This window comes from Eretmochelys imbricata, chromosome 17, assembly GCF_965152235.1.
Source record: "Eretmochelys imbricata isolate rEreImb1 chromosome 17, rEreImb1.hap1, whole genome shotgun sequence".
In the NCBI taxonomy this organism is placed as follows: domain Eukaryota; kingdom Metazoa; phylum Chordata; order Testudines; family Cheloniidae; genus Eretmochelys; species Eretmochelys imbricata.
This window is the reverse complement of record NC_135588.1, coordinates 17,307,091-17,315,726: the sequence shown is the minus strand read 5'-3', so window position 1 is coordinate 17,315,726 and position 8,636 is coordinate 17,307,091. Positions and strand designations below refer to the sequence as shown.

Here is an 8,636-nt window from a genome sequence, read left to right as displayed (position 1 = left end):
CCAGCTAATAAAACATAAATCAGTCGGCCAAGTAATTTCCACAGGAACTGGGTAGAACCGGCCAGTAGTTCAGGCTTTATTCTCTGCAGTCCCACTTAACAATATAGCATTGTTTGATGTCTGCTGGGTACTGTGGGGCTGCAAAGTGCAAAGCGATGTTTTCTCAAGGAAATTCCTGTGAAGAGGAAGTCTCAAGTGGCTGATAACATGCTTTCAAGCTTTCCTCAAGAGCAGGCTGCCATGAAGCTGGGGCCTTCCCTAGTCACAACATACTTGGGTGTACATATTTGGATACTAAGTACAACAGAGCACTTCTAACTTCTTTCACCAACTGAAGGGACACAAATCCATCATGAAGTCCCCATTTGAGAGTGTTGTCTGCAATTCTCCAAAACGGAGGGCCTCACGGGAGACAGAGTTCTTGGAAAATTAAAGGTGCAGTACACAGAGTCATAGTGTGTACTGCACACAGTACAACCCTGAGCTGGGTGCACCTGGCATTATTTGTGCTACTTTCATTATTTGTATTGGTGCTTGTTAACCTCCTCTTCAGCTTAGTGGTTTCAAAACTTCACCACTATTATTACCACCACACAGATTTCCCTGTCGCAGAGGTGCTGTGAATATTAATTCATGTTTAGAGCACTCAAACAGTGCTAAATATGATTCACTCTCTCTCCAAGTGCTCCCTTTCCTACTAATATCAATCAATCCTTGAAGTCAAGGACCACTGGTAAAATTAGGTAAAGTTCTGTGGTCTGCATCATGTAGGAGGGCAGACCACATGATTAAACATCCACAAAGCCTCTTAGTTGTTCTCCTTCAAATCCCACCTTAAAATTCCCCTTTGCTGTGATGCCTACACAGAACTTAACAGGGAGGCTGCTGATGTGCTGAGACCATTAGGTTAGCAGAACAGTCAATGGTCTCATTGTTTCTTTGTGCTGCTGTCTCTATCCATATTCATCTGTTGTCTCACATCTTACACTTAGATTGTAAGCTCTTTGGGGCAGGGAGCATCTTTTTATCCAATGTTTGTACAATGCCTAGCCCCATGGGATCCTAGCATGTGACTGAGGCACCTAGGTGCTACAATAATGCAAATAATTAATGAATCCTACTACTCAATCGTCCCTTGTCGCCCCAGAATCTATGAAACTAGGAGTTTCCCCCACCCTATGTTCAGAGTAAACACTGCTACAGAAAACAGTATTCCCCCCTCCCACTTCCCGAAACTTCTGTCCTAACAGAGATGGAATGAAATGACAAACATGAGGCCAATGCGATATTCCCTAATACAGATTTGGGGCAGGAAGTACAACAAACCCAACTTCTGCAACTGTAGCAAAGCTCCAGGCATTCTGCAGCCCGGAAAACAGATATGGCATCACTTACTCATAGGTCAGTTGTCGTCAGCTATTCCTTCTCCTCCACCCTGGTTAGTATTTTATGAATTGTGCACATTCGCTTAATTGCTGCATGTGTGTCTGCGATCCAAGTGACTGTTCAACACCAGTGACTACTGCAGAATGATCAGAAAGGCTTCACCTTGCTAGAAATAACAAAAGGTGGCATATGAGGCTCGCTCACACAGCAGGGGAATGAGAAACTGACTCACATTCAGGGGGAGGCAGCTGCAACTCACACAACTCAGGCTTCACAATCACTCCTGGCAATTTCAGATCATTACAATTTGCTTTCTGCTCAGTTCCTCCCACTGTTGTAATTTATATGAAAGCAGCAGCCAAGGGCAATGACTTCATCTGTGTCATGCACTGCTTCTATTGCTGAAGAAACACCACCCCCACGGTAGGATCGTTGAGTGGCTCAGGTGAGCAAAAAACGGGAAAGCACAGGTTCAAATCCAGCACAGACCAGTATCGATGGAGTCAAAGTTACCATCTGATAGGTGTTCTGTGGCTTGTGTGAAATAACCTGCCAACCTTAGCCTTGGATCTTAAAAGCAAAAGTTTCCCTTCCTTTCATTAACTAGCTACCATTTGCCATTCTCAGAGGAAAAAGAAAAGGAGTACTTGTGGCACCTTAGAGACTAACAAATTTATTTGAGCATAAGCTTTCGTGAGCTGTACGAAAGCTCATGCTCAAATAAATTGGTTAGTCTCTAAGGTGCCACAAGTACTCCTTTTCTTTTTGCGAATACAGACTAACATGCCTGCTACTCTGAAACCATTCTCAGAGGGAGGCTAAGGAGTGAATGAACCTAGAGTTATCCCATAGGGAAAATGGGAAGCTGGTAAAACTGCCTGGTTTGGACTCTTTGTGGATGGCCCAGCTTGGTGCAGTCTAGATGAGTGTGAAATACCCACCCAAAAGAGATAACGTCTACTGCACCGGGCAGCACAGCCTGGGTAGGAGGTGACCAGTCCTCTGTGAAGAAAGAAGTGGTTTGGGACTATTTAGAAAAGCTGGATGAGCACAAGTCCATGGGGCCGGATGTGCTGCATCCGAGAGTGCTAAAGGAGTTGGTGGATGTGATTGCAGAGCCATTGGCCGTTATCTTTGAAAACTCATGGTGACATGGGGAGGTCCTGGACGACTGGAAAAAGGCTAATGTAGTGCCCATCTTTAAAAAAGGGAAGCAGGAGGATCTGGGGAACTACAGGCCAGTCAGCCTCACCTCAGTCCCTGGAAAAATCATGGAGCAGGTCCTCAAGGAATCAATTCTGAAGCACTTAGAGGAGAAGAAAGTGATCAGGAACAGTCAGCATGGATTCACCAAGGGCAAGTCATGCCTGACTAATCTAATTGCCTTCTATGACGAGATAACTTGCTCTCTGGATGAGGGGAAAGCAGTGAATGTGTTATTCCTGGTGTAGCGGGGTGGACACCCACTCGGGCCCAGAGGGCTTTAAGATAGCCCTTAGAGAGGGCTGGGGCAGGGGAAGAGCTGGGCTGATTAGCAGAGCAGCCGCAGCTGGGGGCCACACCCCAAACAGACCCAGCGGGCCTTATAAAAGCCAGGGAAGCCAGGAGCAGAAGAGCACTCTCTCTCTAGCTCTGAGAGGGAGGGACCTGGCTGCAAAGACCTGAATAGACGACCTAGTTTGGAGCAGGGCTGGGGAAAGGCCAAGGGAGCCTGGGGAGCTCTGGCCTAGGAAAGCCCCAGGCTGCAGGCCTGGTAAGATCTATTAGGTACAGAGGTTGCAGGGGCAGCCACAGGTAGGCAGAGGCAGCAGGTCCAAATCCAACCTTGCCTGTGATGAGTGGCTCACACTGCAGTCTGCCCCAGGGCGTGGGGGCTAGCTGGTGACTGGCAGGAGCCTACAACTGAGGCAAGATAAGGATAGTGGGTGGGGGGGTTCCCCTGGGAGGGGGAGACCCAGAACTGTGGGGTACTGACAGGAGGCAGCACCCAGTGAAAGGGGCACCGGGGTCCTGGGAGGGACATGGGAGCCAGCAGCAAGGTGGGAAACCAGCCTGAAGAGGGCGCTCCAGAGGCTGGAACGCTAATTCCCAAGGACAACCAGCAGGAGGCGCCGCCGGTGGGTCTGCATCCAGTTACACCTTGACTTTAGCAAAGCTTTTGATACGGGCTCCCACAGTATTCTTGCCAGCAAGTTAAAGTAGTATGAGCTGGGAATAATGGACTATAAGGTGGATAGAAAGCTGGCTAGATCATCGAGCTCAACAGATAATGATCAATGGCTCCATGTCTAGTTGGCAGCCGGTATCAAGTGGAGTGCCCCAAAGGTCAGTCCTGGGGCCAGTTTTGTTCAATATCTTCATTAATGATCTGGAGGATGGCGTGGATTGCACCCTCAGCAAGTTTGCAGATGATACTAAATTGGGAGGAGTGGTAGATATGCTGGAGTGTAGGGATAGGATACAGAGGGACCTAGACAAATTAGAGGATTGGGCCAAAAGAAATCTGAGGTTCAACAAGGACAAGTGCAGAGTCCTGCACTTAGGATGGAAGAATCCCATGCACCGCTACAGACTAGGGACTGAATGGCTAGGCAGCAGTTCTGCAGAAAAGGACCTAGAGGTTACAGTGGATGAGAAGCTGGATATGAGTCAACAGTGTGCCCTTGTTGCCAAAAAGGCTAACAGCATTTTGGGCTGTATAAGTAGGGGCATTGCCAGCAGATCGAGGGACGTGATCATTCCCCTCTATTCAACATTGGTGAGGCCTTATCTGGAGTATTGTGTCCAGTTTTGGGCCCCACACTACAAGAAAGATGTGAAAAAATTGGAAAGTGTCCAGCAGAGGGCAACAAAAATGATTAGCAAAAAGAAAAGGAGTACTTGTGGCACCTTAGAGACTAACAAATTTATTTGAGCATAAGCTTTCGTGAGATACAGCCCACATGCATCCGATGAAGTGAGCTGTAGCTCACAAAAGCTTATGCTCAAATAAATTTGTTAGTCTCTAAGGTGCCACAAGTACTCCTTTTCTTTTTGTGGATACAGACTAACACGGCTGCTACTCTGAAAAATGATTTGGGGGCTGGAGCACATGACTTACGAGGAGAGGCTGAGGGAACTGGGATCGTTTAGTCTGCGGAAGAGAAGAATGAGGGGGGATTTGATAGCTGCTTTCAACTACCTGAAAGGGGATTCCAAAGAGGATGGATCTAGACTGTTCTCAGTGGTACCAGATGACAGAACGAGGAGTAATGGTCTCAAGTTGCAGTGGGGGAGATTTAGGTTGGATATTAGGAAAAACTTTTTCACTAGGAGGATGATGCAGCACTGGAATGGGTTACCTAGGGAGGTGGTGGAATCTCCTTCCTTAGAAGATTTTAAGGTCAGGCTTGACAAAGCCCTGGCTGGGACGATTTAGTTGGGATTGGTCCTGCTTTGAACAGGGGGTTGGACTAGATGACCTCCTGAGGTCCCTTCCAAGCCTGATATTCTATGAACGTTGTGTCCTCTGAGCTCCGATCCCAACTGGTCACTCCCAGCAAGACACGTGCATGAGGTGTAGCTTCAGTGTAGCTGAACTTGCATAAGGTGCACGTATCACACGCAACATTAGCGACCTCTCAGGGTATGTCTACACTGGGGGGAAAGACCCATGGCACTGCCCCAGCTGGCCCAGGTCAGCTGGCCCAGGTCAGCTGACTCAGGCTCATAGGGCTAAAAATTGCTGTGTAACTGTTCGGTCTCGGCCTCCAGCCCACGTTCTGTGACCTTCCACCCGCGAAGGGTCCCAAAGCTCAGGTTCCAGCACAAGTCTGAATGTCCACAGAACTATTTTCCAGCCCTGGGAGCCCCAGTCAGCTGACCCAAGCCAGCCGTGGGTTTTTTATCCTCATGTAGCCATACCCTCAGAGGGCCAGATTCATGGGTGGCATGTGAACCCCCACTTTGGGGAAGCTAGCCCTGTGGTCCCGCCCCTACCATCACCCTCACCCGCCAGAGCCCCGAGCTCCCCCCTGCCATGGCCAGAGGAACCCCATCCAAGCTGCCCCAACCCCTGGCATGCCCACCCTAGTCCACCGGCCAGCCCGACCCCAGCTTTAGGCCGCCGGCTGGCCAAGCCCCAAGCTCCAGGCTGCCAGCCCAAGCTGAGCCCCCGCCAGCTTCAGGGAAGAGGGGGAGTGGCCTGTTATACCCACCACCCATGGCCAGATTCCTGTGCCCTTACTCATGCAGCATAACACCTTACTCCTCAATTAATCACCTTGATTTCAGTGGGGCTACTCAATGAGTAAAACACTAAAACTACTCAATCTAGCCTAAAAGGCATAACAGTAGCCTGGCCACTTTTCTGGACCAGAGATACTAATGGCTCAGTTTCTATTGTTCCGGGCGCTGAGCACTTGTGACAATCTGGTTATTAGGGCTGTCCCTTCAGGGTCTGCCTTCTGACGGTCCATAGAGGAAGACAGACTCGGCAGGTGATAGCACGCACAAGCTTTTATTGCCATGGAGAAGCTCCTTGGAGTGATGTATGGAACCCTGCAGAATTCTAGCATTACCCTGCTTTTTCTGTATGGCAGGGGTTAAGCATTCAGTTCCTGGTGGTGGATACTTTCCCTACTTACTGTAAATTAAGCTATTCTTTGTTCCTTCCTCACTCATTTTTCACTCTTGATGATAGCAACTCAGAGCCTGTGATTTTATTTTGGTCAGTGTTTATTTCCAGACTTAAATGTTCCTTTTTTTTTTTTTTTTTAAACTTTTCTCTTCCCCCCCCCACCCCCCCCAATCAAATAAACAGCAGAGGTTGTTCAGACCAGAACACGTTTTCTCTTCCCTCGGAAAGGAATATCCTCCCATTTGCAGTGTTGTGTAACTTGCAAATGATGGGATGCAAGATGCTGGATATACAGATACTTGTACCTACTGCCAAAGGCCTTGAGAACTATGAATACAGAAGAAGCACTTAGGCAGAGAACGTAAATGACTTGCAAGTATTCTCCTTAAGTACTGTGTGTTACATTCATGGCACATGCAGAGAAGTTAGATAAAAACAAATTCACATGCTGTAAGGTTGCAACATAATGTTATTTCTTAGAATTCAGAATGATATTACACAAGAACCCAAAAAGACAGATACACAAAGCAGGCTGCTCTCCAAAACACAGAAGCAGAACTCACCCGGCACCTAACTATTGGCTGTCTGCAGACTGGCTGCTGCTAGGACCAGACCATACATTTCCCTACAGAGTTCCCTAACCTGCCAACAGGACCAGAAAAACCCTGTTATTTCATCTAGCCTACAATTTGAACAGAGTTTTCAGTACACTGCACCATAAGCTGGTATGTTGAGACAATCTTCAAGGAGCAGGCTCTTGCGTTTAGACAAATCAATTCAACAGGGAAAGAAGGAAGATTTCTGACACACTGAACAAGTGTAATCTACTCAAGTGATGGATAAGTAAACAAACAACCCCCTCCCCCCCAAAGTTATCTGACCATTGATGAGAATTTGAATATGCAGGACCAGATGGATCCCAGGTTATATGACTTTACGATACAAACATTGAAGCAAATCCTGGTCCCATTAAAGTCAGCAAGAGTTTTGCCAGTGACTTTAACAGGCTGCTACCAGTTCTACTAAATAGCTACACTACTATTTATACACATGCTAGCTTGAGGAGAGCTAGTGGATGTGTACACGAGGAGGGAAATTACATTCCTAGCTCGTAGTGTAGATGTAACCTGAGGGAGAGAGATTAGTTGATTCTCCATACACATTCAGTGCTAGTTCTCACCTTCACAACAGAGAGGACAGTGAGATAGTTAAAAGAAAGGGAGTACTTGTGGCACCTGATTTACCTCTCCAACAGGAACCAATCTGGCTGCCAGGAACCAGATGGCTGCCTGGGTAGCTCAGTTGGCAGAGCATCAGACTTTTAATCTGAGGGTCCATGGTTCAAGTCCCTGTTTGGGTGATACCAATGACTTTGGGGGGGAGGGATAGCTCAGTGGTTTGAGCATTGGCCTGCTAAACCCAGGGTTCTGAGTTCAATCCTTGAGGGGGCCATTTAGGGATCTGGGGCAAAACTTGGGAATTGGTCCTGCTTTGAGCAGGGGGTTGGACTAGATGATCTCCTGAGGTCCCTTCCAACCCTGATATTCTATGATTCTATGATTCAATCCAGGCACAGGCACCAACTTTCCAAAGTACTGGGGGATGCTCAACCCCGGCTCAACCCCATGCCCAGCCCCCACTCCACCCCTTCCCCCAAGGCCCCACCCACACCATGCCTCTTCCCGTCCAGTTCCACACCCTCTCCTGAGTGTGCCACGTCCTTGCTCCTTCCCCCTCCCTCCCAGCCTCCTGCAGGCAGCTGAACAGCGGATTGCGGGGAGGGAGAGGGAGGTGCTGACCTGTGGGGCCTGCCAGCAGGTGGGAGGCACTAGGAGGGTGGGGAGGAGCTGATGTGGGGGCTCAGCACCCACCATTTTTTCCCCGTGGATGCTCCACCCCCAGAGTGCCCACAGAGTCGGTGCCTATGAATCCAGGACCACTAAACTCACTTCATACAGGCTACTCATCAGCCATCAGATGGTAACATTTCTCAGTCAGTACTGACCTGGGTTAATCGATTCATAGATTGTAAGGTCAGAAGGGACCACAGTGGTCATCTAGTTTGACATCCTATATACCATAGGCCATAGAACTTCATGGACTTAATTCTGGTTTGAACTAGCTAGAGCTGATCTTTCAGAAAAAGATCTAATCTTGATTTAAAAATGACCAGTGATAGAGAATCCACCACAGCCCTTGATTAGTTGTTCCAATGGTTAACTGCCCTCACTGGTAACAATTTGTTCCTTCTTTCCAGTCTGAATTTGTCTAGCTTCAACTTCCAGCCAATGGGTTGTGTTATGTCTGTCTTTGCTTAAATTATCAAATTTTTGTTTTCCATTGTAGGTACTTATAATCTGTGATCAAGTCATGCCTTAACCGCTTCTTTGTTAAGATTAGATTGAGCTTCTTGACTCTTATCACTATAAGGCATGTTTTCCAATCATATAATCATTCTTGTGGCTCTTCTCTGAATCCTCTCCAATTTACCAATATCCTTCTTGGACTGTGGACACTAGAACTGGACACAGTATTCCAGCAGCAGTCCTGTCAGAAGCAAACAGAAGTAATAGAACTTCCTGATTCCAACTCAATATATTCCGCTGTTTATACCTATAATCTCTCCTGCACT

General features: G+C 47.8%; 1 non-coding gene across 1 annotated transcript; it reads left to right on the top strand.

Annotated features, from left to right (window-relative positions):
• Positions 1-7,291: 7,291 nt before the first annotated feature.
• On the top strand, positions 7,292-7,364 carry TRNAK-UUU (transfer RNA lysine (anticodon UUU)). The gene has a single exon. It is a non-coding gene; the product is annotated as a tRNA-Lys (tRNA).
• Positions 7,365-8,636: the final 1,272 nt, after the last annotated feature.